The following is a 22,559-nucleotide window of genomic DNA, read 5'->3' on the forward strand; positions in this document are numbered from 1 at the left end:
AAATTTCAATAACATTTAAAAAACACAAATTGTTATCAGATCAGTGACGTAAGTTTAAATTCCATTAAATTTAAACCTTTTCGAAACGTCATCCACAACAAAATAGTTGCCACTGGCATTTTTTTCTTTCTTTCAGCATACAGATAACAAAGTTACCTCGGAAAATACGTGTTTACTCCTTTTAATTAAGGGTTAATTGTCTGTGTTGATATGTGAATTCAAGGCAGTGATTCAAGTCCCTCTCTGCATGGGACCTTTGTAGTTACCTAAATGCCTTAATCGATTTTACAACAGCAAAAGAGCCAAATATAGATTTATTTGATTCCAATAGAGTCACAATAATACAAGTGGGAAACACAATGGAAATATTAAAGTTTATTGAATGTAAAAGGGGGCAAACCCATTAAATATAAATACTCGTTTTAGGGAAATTAAAGGATTGGATGTTTATATATATTTCACGTTCAATCGGTGTCACTTAATGTTAATGCTACAACGATTCATTAGTCAGAGTGGTGTTAAGTGTCCTATTCATGGACGTCAAATCATGAATTTTCGAAATAACATCAGATTTATCTTTAATGATATCATTCTTTTTTGTTGAAACTGCCACTCATCTTGAGTATTCACTTATTTTCTTTCACTTATTTCTGTGCACTAATAATGCGCCTACTTTGTAAATTATTTAGTATTACATGTGGCTAAGGGAATTGTTATTGGGGTTTAGGGTCAATGAAAGTGGTTTCCTACAAAAAGATGGATGGTTATCGCCAGAGTTTTCATACTGCTATATATTGCGATACAAGTCAGTGTGTTGCGATACAAGACAATGAATTGCGATACAAGACAGTGTATTGTGATACATGACAGTGTTTTGCGATACACGACAGTGTCTTACGATACAAGTCAGTGTATTGTGATTCAGTTCGGTGTATTGCGATACAAGTCAGTGTATTGTGATACAAGTCGGTGTATTGCGATACAAGACAGTATATTGCGATACAAGTCGGTATATTGAGATACAAGACAGTGTATTGCGATACAAGTCAGTGTATTGCGATACATAATGCAATATATTATGGAAGTGTAATATTATATTAAAGAGTGATCAAGAAGTCAAAGTTCAATATAACTTTATTTCATTTGAAATCTGTTAAAGCAAACAATGGTCGGTAAACATCCTCGGATGTGGTCGGGTCTGAGCCCCATGATATGTGATGCTGTTTAATTTTCGTCATCTCAGCTCTGGCCGCAGTGGTAATTATATACGGTGTCCGCAGTGTGGGTTGTTATAGCTCCCCCCACCCCCGTATTACATTCCCGACAAATGGGAAGGTTCCCCATATTACATTTCCAACAAATGACATTGTTATCAATTAATTTTACATCATTTTAGATGAGTGTTTTTCAAAACTGCTGCCAGATGAACAATTTTATCTTTTTATTTGACACAAGCTCATATAAGCCTTCAGGTTCCACGTCTGCCTGGCGTAAAATAGCGCACAATTCAACCATTTTGAAGGCGGACACATATGTCAGAAATAGTTTGAGATTTTTAGAACAACAGACATGGACACAGACAAACAATTCAAACCAAACAAACTAAGGCTGAAGTAGACAATTTTTTGCCGCACAGTACTGATATAAATACCGCTAAAGCTGTTAGTTGACCATTTACCGTGGCACATGCACTGTCAGGATCTGTACCACAATATGCAGATATACCCCTAGTATTGACGGGTTATCTTACATAGACTGATCTTATCACACACTCGCTCATGCATCCATTTGAACTCTCGTCAAAAATGTTTCAATAATCTGCGAGATAGTTTGACGCACTCCCCCAACTTGCAAAGCGCACTGCAGTCATGCGCTGGCCATGTACCTCTTTGGTTCTGGGTTCGATACTCGCTTAAAATTAGCGCGAAGGAAAATCTCCATCTATTCGAAGAAGTCCTCCGGTTTTCTTCACTTTTGTCACCACATGACGCCCACGTTTGAGCCGTCGAAAAGTCGATCTATAAAGCAAGTCGGTTGTTTTACGATTTATAGTTTTTAAAAATGATTTTTTTTTATTAAAAAAAAGAAAAAAGCGAAAGAAAACCACTGGAGGAGGATTCCAATGCAGACATATTTTCGGCAAGATACAAATAGTGTCGATGTTCAAATGACACAGCTACAACGAAACAGTGTCTGTATACAGACTTCCTACATCGTAGAGTAACGGATAAAAGGTACTAAATCGATGCATCTCAGTTGAAAGTTTGCTTTGGAAATGGTACTTGGGACATATTAATATACCCGGTCGATACGAAAAATTGGTGAATTTTTAAAATCTGTTTAAAATAAAGGGGTGGTGCTGGATGAGACAGAGTTACATCACTTGATATGGGCCTTTGTTATCGCAGGTTTGATTACTGCTGTAGTAAGGTAAAGCGTTTCATGTTGAATCATCTCTGGTTGGTCGTGTCGTCCTCTGCTAAGAGGAGACTCGAATCTGCCGTTGCATAATTCTCCCGCAGATCCAAGTTGACACGGTTAGGTTTTTCTTTTATCAAGAATTAAACCTGATATTTTTTCCTGATTCATGAAGCAAAAATGTTATAACTTTCACAAATTTATCAATCATGTACTGTTCATACAGTGCATAGTCAATGTTTAAGTTTCATTACTTTGTGAATCCTGTACTATTCATGCAGTGAACACTCGATATTTAAGCTTCATGACTTTTTTAAATCCCATAAAATATCAAGTTTAAATCTTATAAATACAGAAAGTTCTGAAAAAAATAGCAACATGTTTAAAACATACTAGAATGGCGTATGAATACAAAAGCAAGTCCTTTCTGGTGTCATGAACGAACACTTTATGTTGTTTTTCTGCGTCACATTGTGCGATTTTAACAAACCTAAATGCTTTTTACAAATGTTTGGTAAAATTTTGTAATTATTTTTTTGTGAATAATGTACACTGTGCCTTAATATAATTTTCTTAGTTCAATGTTTTGTTTGCTTTTATCAAGGGAGTATAAAAGTCTGTCACGCAAAGGCTCTGAAGGATTTGTTGAAGAAAAGAAAAAAACAGTCTTCATGCATTATATCACGCTGATCGAAGGAAAATTAATCTTTATTTAAATTATATCATTCAATTGATGTCCATGAAAATGTCCTTGTATGTCCGATAATATCTGGTCTGCTTAATTACTTCATATTAAAACCTCGAATTATCAGGTCATATATATCAAGGACAGAACAGGTTTCAACATATGAATGACACTGAACATGGTTTTTATTAGTCTTTGGTATGACTCGGCCTAGGGCACAGACCTCACGCATCCGAGGCTGACATTCTAACCATTAGGCCACCGGATTGGTCGAAGGCATAATAAGAGTAAACAACGTAGTTTGCATTATATATATTGTTGTTGTGGGGTTTAACGCCATTTTTCAGCACAGGATAGGCTATACATGGCGGCATGTATTAATGGTGGAGGAGGAACCCAGGAAAACCCCAGAAAGAACCACCGACCATATATATATATATATATATATATATATATATATATATATATATATATATATATATATATATATATATATATATATATATATATATATATATATATATATATATATATGTGTGTGTGTGTGTGTGTGTGTGTGTGTGTGAATAACTACACACCTGTATAGATGTTCACCTTCATATTACTTATTTGATTACATATTATGTTTCTATATCTCTTCTACCTACTAAGCCACTCAACCACCCACCCATCTCTCTATTACATAACTGCCTTATATATATATATATATATATATATATATATATATATATATATATATATATATATATATATATATAACCTAACTGCCTGATCAAAATATATGGCTAAACAATACTACCTCACATCAGCATGAAAATGTTTCTTATTAAACATAAGTATTAACGATTTTCCTGGCGGGGTATGATATTTTAAAGCCAGGAACCGACGATCGAAATCACTATTAAATCTACATCGAAAACTTGGCCCTGGAGGTGAGCCCATTATACGGTCATGAAAATATTTGCGAATCCCATAATCTGGTATCTATCATATTTCCCGAATAATTGCCAGGGGCATGCAACCACATTGAGCTACAAGGCTTTCAAAACAAGCAACAAGATCCAATAACTAACCTATATATATATATATATATATATATATATATATATATATATATATATATTTTAATATATATATATATATAAACGTCGTATTTTTGTCGTAGTAGTGCTGGAGGTATTAGTAGCAGTAGTAGCGAGGCCCGATTAAAGTAGAATGAGATCGTGGAGAAATTTCAAAGAGTGCGCCAAAAAAACCAACAACTCCCCCCCCCACATTTAAATGTGCTGCAGTCCCCTCCCCTCCCCTCCCCCCACCCCATCTCCCTGAAAGGCTCGGGCCTTGGATCAACTGCTTTATTTTCTCCATCCTTAACCCGGCCTTAATTATGTTGATGTTAAAGTTTTCCCATCAATAAATACTTAATACAGCTAATATAAACGTTACTGTATATTTTTAAATCAAATTTTCTATAAATAAATTCTATCCCATTTATGCGATCTGATGCTTTTGTTACATTAACATTTAGGGTTAAGATTTAAAAAATAATGACAGGAGGACTTGATCTTTCATCGATGCATAACAAGTGGTATCAAATCATACCGCTGTTGTTAATGGCAGGCAGTATGAAAAGCCCACACCGACCAATTATTTGCCAAGCGATCTCATTGCCTTCACCTGTGTAGAGAACTTTGTATATCTGTTCTTCTTTAGCGATGAGATGTGATATATTATTCTCTAGCCATTAAATACACATCAAACGTTTCCAATACACAGTTACTCTAATTGTATTTAGGGAATCTTGATAATACAGGTAAAATGGTAGTCATCTAATGTGAAGTAGCTATTGAAATTAAGGCGTTTGATATTTGTATTTTGTCAAATCCTGGGCGAACCATCGCATAATGTAGAGGTGTTGACGGCATAAGAATGTCTACTTTACAAATAAAGCCATCTCATTCCATTAAACCGTATTTTTTGATAATGTTCGCACTTCAAGGGGTTGAATACATCTGGCAACAATGGAGAACCATCTTCTACCAAACGTAATTTTTTGCATTCTTGAAGATTATGATTGGTACAATATGCCGTAGCCATAATAAAGAAAGATTCTAGACGGCCGTGCTCTAGTTAGTGGCGTTATCAGACACCCTGGTTTATGAAAATAGATACTTTCTGAGATTTCTCAGTAACATTTGCCAATTTAAAGCTTTCTGTATTCATGGCTTATAATTAAAGTCATGTAGATGTTGTTGTTGTTGTCATATGTTTGTAGCTGTGGCCGTAGTTGTATACAATTTTCACAGATGCTGTCGTAATTTTTTTCATGACTATACCAAAGTTAACATTCATGTTAATGTTGTTCGTACAGTATCTGGAAATCAACGCTGAAGCTAAAAGAAGGGCACACACTTAAGGTTTCACTGGATAGTTTCGCATCTTGACACCTAATTTTTAAGGTAGAAGGTATGGACCTAATTATCCTTAGCCTAGCATTTATAAATTCACACAGAAGCTAAATCTATAATGTGGTTTAGATTTACTTTGAGTTTGGCTTGAAAATGGTTGGCTTGTTGGTGATCAAATGCGTAATGGGCTGCAAATGAACAGCCGAATTGGTTTACGTATTTACGTATGCCTACTACAGAGGTAAATATCTAAAATCGAGATGGTTGAGGGGTGATGAAAAGTATGGTAATTTGTTATAGTACTAGTAAACTTTATTCACGCATAAGGCATGTACTGATTCTTTTAGCTGCGTTGTCACAGAAACATATTCAAAATACATGTAGCTCTTTGCTGTCAAAAATGAATGCAAAAAGAGGGGTTGGTGTCAGTGTTAGTTCAGTATAAAAGCCACCAGTTGTATAAGGAATTAATCTGATTGCTGCAGTCAAAATCTCAGATGCATGCTTTCTACAAAAATCATTAGTTTGTTTTTAGTTGTATCTTCAGTGTAAAATTATTCTCATTTTTCTGCAGTAGGTCAAGTAAGACCAAATGAGTTTCTTCTGCGAGGACAATGAGCATGTCCGGAAATTGATGGGGTACATTAAGTATTCGGATCTATAGTTAGGTTTCAGAGTCGGAAGATTATGAATTTTTCCTGCTTTAGTATTCATAGAAGACATCAATCAATTTTTCGTTTCATTCCAAATATCGTTTACATTATTACGCGTGTGTATAATTCAGTTAATTTGTGATGGGTTTTTGTTGCTGTTTTTGTTGTTGTTGGGGAGGGAGTACTTGGCGTTGCAACTGTATATCATTCCAAGACGGAGTTCGGATCGACACGTGGTGAAGGGATGAATACGACTGTGATGACTGGTTTTTCTTTGCTTTAAGAATTCAGACACGAAATGCTTTAGTACAACATGACCTTTGCTAGAGATTAAAATGCTTGCGTACATATGCTATTATTTTGGTCGGTTGAATTATAAGACATAAATGAGTATCGAATTGCAAAGCTTGCACAAATTCAAATTCCTGTACCTTTCTCTTTGACAGCGACAGTTCACTTTTAAACTTTTATTTATATTAAGAAATAGGAAAAGCGCCTGCAATCGGCTACACGTATATATATGTATATACTTTTTCATCATTACAAGGACTAATTGCTGTGATAGTTCGATACTTCTACAAAGATCTTACAGAACTGAGTTTAATATGTACATTTCTCCTCTCATATATTTCCCGAACCATATTTTACAACACAATGTACGGGATCCTCGGGTGGTCTAGTGGTTTAAAGCTAGCGCTGCCATTTCACCTCTGTCCGTGTGAGTTGGCGTTTCGGGCTCGGTCAATGTGAATATGTGAGAAAGCTGTCAGTAGCTTCTCGTGGATCGGTGGTTCTAACTGGGGCCATATATATCCCATCCTGCGATGAGAAATGGAGGTAAATTCAAAACGACAAGAACAACACACTCCATGATGAGTATAACGAGGATAATTCGACTCAATACATTTAAATATCACCATTGATGCTGATCATGCATATATATATTATTTAAATCATACTATAACACTATTTAGTACCCTGAAAATTTTCTTAAATTAAGACCCAATTATCATCTTTGAGGGAATGTGTGTGTGTGTGTGTGTGTGTGTGTGTGTGTGTGTTCGAGTGATTTTGATTTTTAACGTAGCTTTAAAAGCATTTCAGTCATATCACTACGATGTCTGCAGTGTGGCAGTTTATAGTGATGTCTAGCACTGGGGCATCATGCCGCAGACATGTAGCATCATATCCCACCCAGTCACACTATCCTGACACTAGACCGACTAGTCCTAATATTAACCTCCTCACGCTGAGGCATTTGTAAGTACCATTTTAAAAAGTCTTTGATATGATTCGGCTGGGGTTCGAACCTGCTATCTCCCGCATCCAAGGCAAACGCTCTAACCTCTATGCCACCGAAAGGTCTATGAGGGAAGGACACCAGCCACAGCGTTGATAACCAAAGCCTGTAGTGTGAGGACTTAGTTTACCCACTAAATTGTATATACAGATTTTGAATAATTTCTTTGGAAAATAAATGTACAAAAGACCAATATTTACGCTGTTTTCATGTATAAGTGAGACGCATCTGCTAATGTAAAACCAAAATGTCGCTATTGACCTTATTAGAATGGAACCCTTCTTGAATAAAGACAATATAAATCACAGCAAAATGTAAAACATTGAACTAAATATCTGCTTACATCGACCTCTCCTTTAGAATCCGAAGAAAAGGCTGTTACTCTGCACGGCATTTTCTATCGATTTGAGATTACGCTGGCTAAAGGTATCTTTATGTGTTGACCCCTCCAGAAGGTTCCATATGCAAACCTTTGTGGAATTTGTAGCCAATGTTGTACAATCAATGTGCTTCAGTCTGGCTACTCAAATATTCTCGCACACTCGTGCAGATGGACCAGATTGATTGATTAGGTAGACAGGTCGAGAGAATTTACTTTTGGTTTTAAATCACGCAAAAAATGATAACCTTCAGCATGCTTTATCGCCTTTTATTGTATAGAAATGATAAAGTATTGATTAAAGGCAACAACGAAACACTTGTGGAATTTAGTTTAATGATAGCGGTTGACTTTCAACCGAGGAATGACCAGCATGCGACAGATGTGTTACATTCTCTTTATGTTCAAACTTGTATTTGGAAAGCATCATTGTGATGAAAGCACTGTTAAAGGTATGATTTAAAAAAAATGAAAAAATGAAAGTCTATAATGACGGTCAGTTTTATAATAATAATAATAATAATAATAGAAACAATGGAACGTGACACTTTATCTATGTGGTTCCTTGCAAACGGTTATTCACCCCCCAGGCCTTAATTAATCTGAAGCTTGACAAGTTACGAGCAAACCTATTGAATTCTTAATATTGAAAACGTTTGTCTTCCTAAACCGTAGCGATGCAACAGCGGGTATATCGTCTGGGGGATGGGGATATAAAGAAGTGGGCGACGAGTCTGACTGGACAGAACACAGCGGGGACTCCTGCATTTTAAGGGTTCTCAAGGCGTATTTTTAAGCATCTAAGTGTAAATATAAAGAAACCTTAATCTTGGAGATGTTGGGTGCGTGAGCTGGCATATATATATATATATATATATATATATATATATATATATATATATATATATATATATATATATATATATATATATGTATGTATGTATGTATTTATGTATGTGCATGCATATATGCATGTGTGGCCATATATATCACCTTTAATAATACATATTATTCGTTTAGCACAACTAGCTAGCCAGTTGTTTCTGCTATAAAACAGCGAAGTAGCCAACTGAGCGATGGATCCTCGGTTTCCGTGCAAGGGAAGAAAGAGTTTTACATTTTTTTTAGGTTGTCTCGACCTTCAGTCATGGAGTTAAAGGCCTTAGGGCCGATTGGCCAAAGTCACTACTATGTTTTACTGAAGTGGGTGGTTTTCTCGTGACTATGTAAAATATGATTTCCACATATAAACCAAATTTGTTGCTTTCAGTGGAAAATACGATAACGAGTTTTATACGCAATTGTTCTATTAAATTTGTTGAAATTCTAAAAATGATGAAATGTAAATAAAGAATTATTTTGTTTAAAAGAAAAGACGAAAGTTATTGATGTTGGTGTCCAAAGCTCGATGATAAGTAACATAGATACATGATTTCATTACGACGACAGCATGAATTCAGTTTTCTTGGTGGGTATCAGTTTTCTTGGTTCTGAAAATAAAATACATTTTTCGTTGATGCTTACATTTTTAAAATTTGGAAAGCGGTCCTACAGTTTCCATGGTAGATCAATGTACACAGGGTATGAAATTGCCGGTTTATAACAGCTAAGCAATATACAAACATGGACGCTTCCCTAACTGAGAATACAATTAAGTTCTACGCTTCATAATTTTACTAACTCTAGACAAACATTGACGAGAAATATATCATATATCTACGACAGTCAAATCGTTACAGTATATATTACAAGATATAAAAAATAGACTTTTCTAAAACCAGAAATTCAACAGTTACTTATTCTTCTCTTGTCGCCAATGCGTGTACCTAAAAGTTTTAGTTCCGTACAAAACCAAAGATTTTCAAAAATAGCTCTCCAAGGTAAATTGAGATATGATTCTTTTCTTTTCAAGGTAAATGTTCTCCGTGATACAGATATAATTACACCGTGGTGAATTCTTTGTTGAAGCTCCCCCACTTCGACACGAATACGAATTATCTACTGAAAGAGGGAATGTATTTAAATTGCACCCTTTGTTGTTTTCTGAAAAGAACACCTTGTTCATATACGTACGTTTTGTCCCTCCTTTTGATAAAGTTTCAAAATGTGTGGTTCATACCCAAACTTTTGGATTCCTTCCAATGTTACCTTTGTAACGTGTATTTTGATAATAATGACCAATTTTTCCTTGACAAACGTAATAAAAACAGCTATATGACGCTTTCTTTTAAACTAGGATTAGAAGCACCAATTTTACGTTTCCTTTTAAATTCAAAAAAAAAAAAAAAAAAAAAAAGGCTAAGTGCCAGTTTTTTTGTTTGTTTGCGGAGTCAAATGTTTTTGTGGTTTATGATATACTTAAAACCCACAGCTGATCGAAGATAGCTTTGTTGCGAAAAGCGTCCCGAAGAAAGATTGGTGAAAATTTTATATATTGAACATCTCATGTACTGTCTGTCCGTTTCCAGTATATATTTTTTGTATAGTTGATCTCTCTCTCTCTCTCTCTCTCTCTCCGAGCTAAGACATCTGATGGGAACATCACAATGTGCTTACACTGAGATGTATCCGCCTTAACTGATTGTATAACAATTGGTAATTATTCTCTTTCATGGAGGTTACTGTATAGTAATTGATAATTACTTTAGTCCATGGTGGTCATCGTATAGTAATTGCAATTTCTCTCATCCACGGATGTCATCTTTGTAAATAAAAGATATAAGTTAACTAGGTCACACTATATGGCCTAGGAACGTCTCTTTTCTGACATATTTAATTCTATGACCTTAGAATATACCCGTGATTGTGTGATGCCTGGTTTTCAGAGGTTTGCAAAATTTGAGAAGATCGAACGAGAAAGCATTCATGATAGCGAAGGCCGAAATTTTAATTTTCCATCACTTAGTATATTGTTTGATGTCATGCTAAACCAAATAAATGTCAACGACCAAATAAATGTCAACACAAAAAAAAAAATGTCAGCGAGCCATTACAGATTTTATTGAGCTTCTGTCGACAAATATTTCATTCCGATCTATAGCAACATTTTCATTTGCTCAAGTAGACATATTTTTCATCTTTATTTGTCTCCTTTGCCTATTTTATGACATCGGTATTCATATATTTGCAACCGAATAGTCAGCAAGAAAATAAGACGTTTGAAAGGAATATGGCGAATCATCTGAAAGCCGAAACAAAACCCCAAAGTGCTGGTAAAAATAACGAAAGTAGTTCATATAAATATGATTTTAATATTTATATACACATATTTACAAGAGTCCAGAGGTAAAGTAACTTTTATTTTGCACCGTCTGAATGCATTAAATTTCCTAATTATATATGTTGGTTTTTAATTTGTATAAAGGAGAGAGGGAGCGAAATTTTTTTACTGTTTGTTGTGATGGTTGACTGATTGGTTGACTAAACGGTCCATTGATTAACTTATTAATTATTAATTTATTTATCTTTTGATCTGTTTTCCAAGAAGAGAACGTAATTTTCTCTACACATCTGAATTTAATTTTGCTGGCCACATTTAGGGGTGGGGGTTGATTGTGGTTTGAACAGTTAATAAAGGAGGTAAAGACAACCATATTTCTAAAAGTACATTAAGAGGTCATGTATAAACAAAAATAGAAAAGTTTTTATCTGGGTCCAACAAGGGGAAAGTCTCGAATGGCGTACCGGGAGGTTGCTCAAAAAGAACCCAGTAGCCGAAATTATAAAACTACCTTTGTCTTGGTATGAATCACTGATAGGTCACGTGGTTGACATAATTATATACGTATGTTTGGAAAGCGTGGAAGAATCATGATATAATGCAAAATTCCATAAGTTTACACTATTTGAACATATGGTATCCCACCTCTTTGCAAAATTCCATAAGGTTACACGAAATGAACATATGGTATCCCACCTCTTTGCAAAATTCCATAAGGTTACACGAATTGAACATATGGTATCCCACCTCTTTGCACAATTCAGTAAGGTTACATGAATTGAACATATGGTATCCCACCTCTTTGCAAAATTCAATAAGTTTACACGAATTGAACATATGGTGTCCCACCTCTTTGCAAAATTCCATAAGGTTACACGAATTGAACATATGGTATCTCACGTCTTTGAAAAATTCAAAAAGGTTACATGAAATAAACGACATGAAATAAACGAATGGCATCAGATACCCGACATTCTGGAAACCTTTGGCTCCAGGGATTGGTTAGATTTTTCTGGATGTAGATCTTTTTCACAGCTTGTATTTTTTTTAATAGAAATGTGTTTTTATTGCTCTTGGTGGTTTATAGCGTGTTCAAATATTGCCATATTAATATTTGTACGCCCCTGGATATTTATTTTCTGTTACCGCAAGATTATTTATTTTTCAACTAATATAACGGATAATTTTTTATTTTTCTTTCTCAAAGGATTCGATCAAGAGTATGTCTTCTGAACTTACTAGGGGGCCTATTTTTTTCTTCAAATGAACCACAGCCCCCACCCCCCGACTACTCGGGTGAAAGTTAAGTGGCCAGTCCCTAAAGTCAATGTTTAAGGTAGCTACGTTTACCAAATTTTTCATTTTGTTTCAGTGGTAGCTTCTATTAATACCGGGCATGCTAATTCAATTGGCACGTACATGACCACTTGTATGTGGCGGCTATACTCATTTACCTATGGTTATACTTTTAACGAAAATCAAACTTACAACGCCGTAAAAGTGATATTATAAGCTACTAAACTGAAAAAAAAGAAAGTGCTTCATTTCAGACAAATCAACATCAATATGGTTAATTTGTAAACTTACATATATCCCATTATCGCCCTTGCCACAGTACTGAAACTACTCTTCTAAAAGTAGGTAATGACATTCTTTCTTCTTTGGATAGCGGAAATATTACAGTCTTCACCCTCCTTGATTTGTCTGCAGCATTTGACACAATATACCATGATATATTACTTCACCGTCTCCAGCATGTATTTAGCATTCATGATACAGCCTTACTGTGGTCCAAGTCCTACTTGGTCAACAGGACACAAATTATGTCTGCAAATGGAATACACTCCAGCCCAGTTAATCTATGTTGTGGTATTCCATAGGGGTCTGTTTTTGGACCTGTTCTCTTCATTCTATACACTCAGCCGCTCTCAAATGCCATGGATCATCATCCAGTGTCTCACCAATTTTACGCTGACGACACCCAAATATACAAATCTAGCCACACAAATGAAGTTGATGCTACCATCCTAGGTGTAGTGAGGTGCATTTCTGATGTGAAATCATGGATGACATGTAACAAGCTACGGATGAATGATGATAAAACTGAGGCCATTCTGATCATAATACAAATACTTTCTCATTCACATCCTTTACCTCAAACAATAAATATCAGTAACACCAACATTAAATTCACAGTCAGTACGAAACCTAGGTGTCACTCTGGACAGTACTCACCACGTTGCGCCAACATGTCATGAACATATGCAAGGCTGCATATCTTGAGCTGAGACGCATCAGCTCCATTCGCAAATATCTTTCAGTTGATGCCACTAAAACACTTGTATGTTCATTAGTACTTTTAAGACTGGACTATTGTAACTAAATTCTGTCTGGTTCATGTTAATATCTACTTCAGAAACTTCAAAAAGTTCAAAACACAGCTGCTCGGATCATTCCTAGAGTACCACGATCAGATCACACCTCCCCGCTGCTCTGTACCCTACACTGGCTATCCATTCGATCCAGAATCAAACACAAAATTTGTTCTCTGTGCTACGTTTCACTGACGGACTCTAGTCCAACATACCTACCCGACCTCACCCATGTGTACACACCAGCAAGATACGTACGCTCCTCTTCTGATTATCGTATACTCATTATTCCCACTATGAAAACGAAGTCATATGGACAACGTTCTTTTGCATACCAGGGCCGAGCAACGTGGAATGAATTGCCCACTGAACTTAGACACAAAGACACAGTGATCCCATTCAAGAGTGCTCTTAAAACTCACTTATTTCGACTGCATGAACAAACTTAAAGACCTAATAATGTTCCTACCTTAAATATTTACAGTATGTTTTTATGTTTTCTAATTTCTTGGTGTTTATTTTCTGTAATAATATCTTTATATGTTTTTTATGTTATAAGTGTAGTCTAATGTTGTAAAGCGCTTGGAGCTTCTAAAGACTTGGCGCTATACAAAGTCCTTATTATTATTATTATTATATGCTTCTAGTGAACTTGTGTTTTGACGAACATTTATTCCGCATGCGCAACAGGACCACTCACCTGATTTGCACATCAGGATGGGACCAAGACCTGATGCTAAATCAGTCTTGTATGCCTGACCTGGGATTCGATACAGCAGTTAAATCCTTATCACACACCCAGACTGGAACTACTTCTGTGTCTTCTTTGACGTCGGCGCGTCCATAATTTTTGAACTTTCTCTCTTAGGACAGACCCTAAGCATTTGGATCGTTTCTATCCAGAGGCGTAGATATGATATTTTGCGCCCGGGGACGAACTATAAAACTGGCGCCCCAGCCCCCTCCCCGTTTAATCACATTTTTGAATATTACCCTTGTTTACTTATTATAATGTAACGTTGTAAGCCTCATTTTGGCGCCCCTGTACCTTGGCGCCCGGGGACATATGTACCCCCCTGCCCCCCCCCCCCCCAGCTACGCCTCTGTTTCTATTCGTGGCAATAGGACACCCCTGTTGAATTGCCATCTGCTATCAACGTCCCTTAGTTCCTGACTCTGGTTGTTATTAATTACCTTATACATACATCTATTAATCCACATAGTGCCCTTACAAAACGCAATTCATGCAGGTGCACGTAACTTAATAATCAGTGTCTTATTTATATGTATTTCAATTAAAAATTTAAAAAACTTGATTTTGTAATAAGCACAGATGCGTCATTGATATCATGAATATCTTAACTCTACCTTGTTCTGTTGTGAATAATGATTTGATTATATGGTAAAAATGCTGTTTGCAACCTTTCTGGTATCATTTTCCTACCATTTAAAAAACTAGAAGAAAGAAACTGTTTCTCCCCAGCGACTTTTTTTTGCTGATTCATGTGAAAAAATATATATGCGCATGCGTAAAGTATGAATCTGTACACGTGTTTTTCATAAACAGCACATGGAAAACTTAAGAGGCATATATTCAATACGACAAGAGTCTAAATATATTGTGAAATCGGAGGAACAATTTCAATGGCTGACCTATTTGTATTTACATATACTGACATTACATTTACAATGGATGCTTTTGCCATGAAAAGTAGTTAATAATTTAGTCAATGTTTTGTGTGTGCATTTGAATATTCGTCAGATATGTTGTGCTGGTAAAATACTCAGTTGACTTAAGCAACAGATTACCTTAAACTCCAAATTCATATTCTTGGTAAAAGTTTGCTTTAAATTCTTTGTCCTGTGACTTTGTTTGAAACTAAATTCCTGCCTTGTCTCAAGAGTATTGCAACAGCTAGCAGGTGTATACAGTAAATATCAACTAGCAAGTGTATACAGTAAATATCAACTACCAGGTGTATACAGTAAATATCAACTACCAGGTGTATACAGTAAATATCAACTACCAGGTGTATACAGTAAATATCAACTACCAGGTGTATACAGTAAATCAGTAAATGTCAATAGCAGGTGTATACAATAAATATCAACTACCAGGTGTATACAGTAAATCAGTAAATATCAATAGCAGGTGTATACAATAAATATCAACTACCAGGTGTATACAGGAAATTAGTAGATACCAAATAGCAGGTGTATACAGTAAATATCACCTATGTTGGAAACTGACATTGCAAGAAATTGCGTATATCGAGTATGATTTCATTTCTTGGCTGAGATTTTAGTTTTCTTTTTTATTAAAAATTTGTATAATTTCAGTCTGATTTTTATTTCGGCATATACCACGTTTACTACGCAAATTTTGACAACTCCTTTAATTTACATTATTATAAATAGGAAGATCAATTTTAAAAGTTCCCTTTTTCTCAGTTTTCAGTTAGCCGGCAATAGCTGCTACATCATTTAGTGTAGTCTGCACTAGCTACTAAAAAAAGAGACTCATTTGTAAAATAATGGTATAGAAAAGTTTTCTTTTTCATAAGTTTAAATGTTGGCTATGCTACAGTTTCTTAAATTATAATGCATTCTTTTGCTCGTAAAATGTACAGCCTTTGAAATAAAAAAAAAAATGCAGTTCCATAATTCATTGAGGTCGAACAAATTAGAAACCGGTAGGAGATCTCAATTTGGTCATGCTTCAAGAAACTGATCAAAATTTTAATTTGCGGCTGAACACCCCCCCCCCAACCCCCAACCCCCCACAAACAAACCAGGAATACGACCTTTTTAACAGACTGAAATGAATATAAATAAGACACGAATTATTAAGTAACGTGCGCCTGCATCAACTGCAGTTTGTAAGGGCAGAATGTGGGATTAACAGCTGGAGGTATATAAAAGTTGTACAACCAGCCAGAGCCAGGAGGTGACGGATGTTAATAGCAGAGGGCCAGTTAACTTGGTGTCGTATTATTTGGATAGATATATCAAACTTTTGGGAGCATATCCTACGATTACTTTAATAAAACCCAATTCGTTTTGAAAGCTAAATTTATTTAGAAACACAAAAAGAGGAGATATGTAATAAACACGTTATCGTGCTTTGGTTAACCTCGACGAGAAGAGCTCGTTTGATATGGGTTATAATTATGCCTCGGTCTGACGGCCTTAACATGCAGTTCCATACACCGTATCAAACTCGTTGTTTCCGAAGACTCTTTGTGATTAGTATTACTTATTAATCATCCAAGCCTTAAATGAAAATCACGTCGCTATTATTGATGTGAAATTATTAAAAAAAAACAAGAGTAGTGGGACAAATACAAGAATATTTTGGGAAAGAAGAAAGAAAAAAAAATGTTGGGCTAATTACATCATGGCCTTCAGTCTCTGTTATTACAATGGACTTTTCACTAAAACAGGGGTGGGCAAACTACGGCCCGCCAAGGGCTTTCATGCGGCCTAGGAACAAGTCATCATTCGCACTGACTCTGTTTATGTTACTCTGTTTATCAAATAAATGTGCTTCTTTTGAAGTTTAAGTTTAAGTTTTCAAATATTAACAACATATTAACAACTGAAAATTAATTAGATGTTATTTAGAAAAACCTTTTGTTTTTGCTATTTAAAATATTAATTATTTTACTTAATGAACTATGCGGCCCGCGACAAGGTGTAAATTTGTGTATGCGGCACTTGCACTGGAAAGTTTGCCTGCCTCTGCACTAAAATGTATTTTGTTTTTATGGTATACTTTTAGTTCCGTCATCACGCGAATTGGAGATCCCAAGAATTATTTGTGTTGCTTTTTCTTTTCTTTGTTGTTGTTGTTGTTGCTGTTGTTGTTGTTGTAGTTGTTGTTGTTGTTGTTGCTGTTGTTGTTGTTGTAGTTGTTGTTGTTGTTGCTGTTGTTGTTGTTGTTGTTGCTGTTGTTGTTGTTGTTGTTGTTGTTATTGCTGAAGCTTTTGTTTCCTAGCACTCTTCATCCACATGAATTCCATTGTTGTAATAATACAAAATGGATTTCTATACTCAGAAAGAAGAAAACTTTCTTGTACGGAGTTTGTAAATAAACGCCTTTTTTCACGTACATTTTTGATTGCATAAACTTTATTGAAAATGTTCTAGCAAGATAGCATCTTGGTTACTAGTACACACTTACAATTGGTGGTAAATAATCTAATACTGGCATTTTGGGCGATAATTATGGATATGAGCTACTTTGTAAGTGGTAAGGGCAACATACCCGAGTAACGTAAGCTATACGGTCTCACCAAATACTAGAACAACCCTTGCTATCGGAAATGACCCTCTCAACTAGCCGCTATTTTTGGACTGGATTCCATAGATAAGATCTCCTTTAGCGGTCATTATATATAATGGACTCACGGTACCTATGAGATGGAAAAATGACAACCAGTCTAGAAAAGGGTGAAGACAAAATAGAGTATTTATCTGAGGATTTGGCTGGCCAGGAGTGGGTGAAAGTTAGATATGAGCTTTTAAAAAAAGAAACTTTTGAGAACATATTTTAGCTGTAACTGAAAAAAAAACCCAACAGGGACAGTGTTTTATTGTTGTAATTTCAGTCCTTCCTTTTACAGAATTAAGTTTGGAACACTCTTTACCAAAATCAGTACTTGACTCTTTGGTGAGGTATTGAAGGCACATATTTCAAACACATGCAGATCCAAAAAAATGGCGTGGGTCATATAGTTTTCTCCTCACAAAAGCTGTCATCAAGGATGTATCTATACTGATAAATATAAGGTTGATCCTGAGCACTTAGAAAATTTAAGTTATTGAATTTTTAAAAGGTGTTTACATAGGTTACTATGGGAACTGAATTAATAGCGTGAGTCCTAAAAAGATGCTGCTTTACAAAAAGACATAGGACACCGATTACAAGAAAAAGAGGACGTTTAGCCTAAAAAGTATTTTAATGTGCGCGTGTGTGGGGGGGGGGGGATGGGGGTGGAGGGTGGGGGTGAGTGACTCTGACCGATGTCGATTAAGTTCATCGATAATAAATATTGAATACATCATATGGAATAGAAAAGATAATAATTTGATCATGTAAAATAATAATTGATGTAATTAATGTCGTGTAATTAGTGTAATTAATTTCATTATCAACTTAATCTACATGTAAGCATAGAAGCTGCGTTTACTCAGGTGGTTGAGTATCGGACTGTAGCCCGTGGGTAACGGGTTCAAAAGCCGCCCATGCCAGTCCGGGACAGCTACATCGGTGCCATCTTGGCAAGAGCACGAAAATTATATATATATATATATATATATATATATATATATATATATATATATATATATATATATATATATATATATATATATATATATATATATATATATATATATATATATATATATATAGAGAGAGAGAGAGAGAGAGAGAGAGAGAGAGAGAGAGAGAGAGAGAGAGAGAGAGTATTTTCCTTTGTTTTCTGGGTACATTTCACATCAAACCTAATGAAAAATAAATGAAAAATAAATGACTTTAAGAGTTGGATGTATTTTTTTTTTTTTGGGGGGGGTGGTGCATTTCATAGGTCTTCAATATCGACTATGAACCTTTCCGATGGAATGTAATTGTAATTTATAATCATAAATTTTCATGGCTAATAAAAAAAAGACCATAAGATGTACAGAAATTTAAATTTTCATGATTAATATAAAAACACCAGATGTAGAGAAATATACAGACGTATACTTCAACTCATCCATACATCCATTCATATGTCAACAAATACAGGTGATGTATACATGTCAGTACTTACAACAGGAAACCTTACCCCGGTGTTAAACATACTGCGACGATTTCTCGAGTCTTCACATGTCTGTTATCTCGTTCTCAACACCAAGATTTCATTCCATATCACGCAATAATCGAATACAAATCTATTCACTTAATTATATCACTCTCAGCTGGGGCGTTAAAACTCGACCTCCAAATAATTAGTCAATTGGATTCTAATCTAGATATTTAAACACGTTAATGCAGGTCAAGAAAAACGAAACACACACACACTTTTCACGCGAAGAACTCCATTGACAATTACACCTGCTGGGCTGTTTAAGAAACACTTTCCTGAAATCTTATCTGCCTGTGGTATGTGACAAGCTAAGACACGTGTCCTGGGGTACCTAACCTTATTGGCCAACTCTAAGTCCAACTCTGATAATAGGATAATAACGGGGTGTTTTTCTTGTCTGAAGAGAAGATAAGTGTTCACACGTTCTTTCAAAAGTTCAGAACGTGCTCTGACTTAAATATATATTTTCTTATGTCGCCACGGCACAGAGAGTTTCGAATTCACTTAAAATCACTTGGGAGTATAGCTAAAGATAGACATAGAAAAGATATAGTTATTTATCTTCAATTACTCAAACAAATTTGCATTTTTAATGCTGATGGAGTTTTTTTCTCTTTCTATGAATAAATGTTTGATTTATTTCTTGTGTGATTATTTGTTCATTTATTTACCGTTAACAAGTACAGACTAATATGGTCATTTAAGTAGTTATGGAAGTCTGCCCGTCCGTCCGTCCGTCCGTTCATATGCTGGTGTTATCGCACAACTTTCCTATATTGTCTCCTATATAAACTTTTAATCTTTGTAAGTTGTTATAGTTTGTTCTGTTTTGTTGTTGTTGTTGTTGTAATGGTTTGGTTGTGTTAAACTTTCTTGGAATTTGGTGCAGTTCCAGCGGATGGGAATATCGGGGTGAAATGTGCACGTGTGGCAATAGTCTGCGAAGAGGACGGGTGAAATGCTGCTTTGAAGGAGCAGTTGGTCAGTAGGTCAGTCGGTCATTTAGTTAGGTAATCAATACGTCAGTCGGTCATTGGATGACTGCAAACAACAGCAAGATGAAGAATGAATTAAATAAATTTGGGGTAGGGGTTATCGGTCATTGGTATAATCGTCGGACGAAAACTTTGATCCCATTCCTCTTCTACGAGCCAAACAGTCTCGTAAAACCAAACTCTTGCTTGACTTTAAGAGAATTACCCCCGGGGATCTACACTCAGCGTCTCAGAAAAGAAAGAAACTGATGTGAATCAACGCACCTATTTTGTGTATCAGATCGATATAAACTCGCCGCCTGAAAAGTGCCTTGGCTAAGTGCGCCGTCAGTGTATCCTTTTGTCCAGTCAGTATACCGTCGCTTCCACTAAAATCGATGTGCAATATTAAAAGCATTTTTACAATGTACAGGTATACTTTTCTGACTCGACCTCTGTCAGCTTATCGCCAATTAAAACTCCAATATATTTTATTACAGACGCCATATTATCAATACCAAGGAGGGCAGTACAGGCCAATGTTTCTAATTCAAGTTCTTTTCCTTGAATTAAGCATCACTGTCACATAACACTGTGCTTCTTATAAGAAAAACAACCTTGAATCGACAAATATAAAAAACCCCACTTGAAAACAGACAGTCCAAGACAGATATAACAGCAATTATAATTTTGTAGTTACTCTTTTATATATATATGGTATATCTAAGCTGGAGTCGGTGTGTGGGCAGTAATTTGTACCGGAAAACATGTATTTCCTAGGGGGCAGGGGCCAATTTTTATGTACAAAATTTAGTGCCACAATCAGCGACCTAGTATAAAATATCATACAAAATATAAGACACAAGTGAGATAAAAAAGGTCCATATTTTTAGATACCTATATTAAAGTAAAATACTATTATCCACTTGACCAGAGAAGTCAATGGCAGTGCATAGCAGAAGAAGTTTATGCACCCCAACCTCAAAATTATTCCTGGAATTTTCATTTTCGAAGGTCATTTTTGACACCATGTGATGCTCACAGTGCAAACACAAACCCTTTTCCTAGATGACAATTCTGCAAAACAGTGTTTACTAAACGGGCTGATGCAATTGAAAATAGTTGTCATCCAAGCCGTTTTTGAGATATTCTACTTCCCCAAAACCCATGTGTTTACTGCTATGGGAGGCTAGCTCTTCTTCCCAGCCGACTATTGTTATTTCACTATCAACATACTGCAGAGTAACTATGGAAGGTGTACATGCCTGACATCATTTTCAAGAACAGCACAAGCCCGAAACACCTAGTTCACAAATATATCCATATCTCTAATTAGTAAACAATAATAGCTGAAAAAGTCACACCATAGCCTTAAGTTAATAAATTTGCCAGGGGACAATTTACGAAACTGTACTACAGAAATCAGATCATATCTCCGCAGTTGACTACGGAACCGGAACTATTGGTGTCCCGCCCAAGTAAGGGAGGTAAATTTGGCAAAAACAAAATCTAACGCCATGCCTCTAACAGTTACTTACCTTCTTTGATATTGGTCACTATAACAGACATTTAAAGTTGTTAATAAAAATTTTCGTGTATTCTTGCCTCGTATAAATGATTCAAAAGCAAAGAAAAAATTAAAAGACACGATAACCGTTTTGAAAATATAATTGTCGGCCACGTCCTTCTTTATTAGAGAAATTTTATTTTAAGAAATTCCTTCGATTTATATTTTTTTTTGTAAAACTTAAAACCATGCACATATCTTCTAAGATATATGTTTTCTTTTAATCATTTCGATTATAATTGTTGTGCAGACAAGTTTATCAATTAAAAGTTAGCAATCGATTGTTATATATAGGTTCTCAAACGTTTTGTATATCGCAGCGACAATAGCCTTGCTCGAATGTCAAAAACTCCAGGATTGTACATTGCTGTATTCGATTTGACCCTCAAGAAGTTGCATTGCCAGCAGTTATATGAGTCATTTGAGGGCAGCCGTAGTTTTACATGTTGAGCCGTTTGAGGGATCTGCGAGAAATCCCATTTTAAGAATGTCTTTAGGTTTAACATGTGATTAACTTTTGAGGGCTGTACACGAATTGTCAGAAGCGCTTAACCTCGATACCTGAATAATGTATAGGGTCATACGGGAATTAACATTACGTCGGTAGATTTACATTTGGCGCCATTTGTGGGCTGTACCGGAAATCCTTTATTAAGTATGTGCATACGTTTACCGTGTGGGAGACACTCGAGGACACTAATGGAGATGTAATGTTAACTTGGGGACTG

General features: G+C 35.6%; 1 protein-coding gene across 1 annotated transcript in view; it reads right to left on the reverse strand.

The window, feature by feature from the left end:
* The window catches only part of LOC149805569 (uncharacterized), a 71,281-nt gene extending 51,757 nt beyond the window's left edge, over positions 1-19,524 (reverse strand). The window contains exon 1 of the mRNA XM_089950192.1: positions 19,255-19,524. The gene's annotated coding sequence lies outside the window, so the exon portion shown is untranslated. The remainder of the gene's footprint in view (positions 1-19,254) is intronic.
* Positions 19,525-22,559: the final 3,035 nt, after the last annotated feature.

Source organism: Sinohyriopsis cumingii, chromosome 2, assembly GCF_028554795.1.
Source record: "Sinohyriopsis cumingii isolate HCF-2022 chromosome 2, ASM2855479v2, whole genome shotgun sequence".
Lineage (NCBI taxonomy): Eukaryota > Metazoa > Mollusca > Bivalvia > Unionida > Unionidae > Sinohyriopsis > Sinohyriopsis cumingii.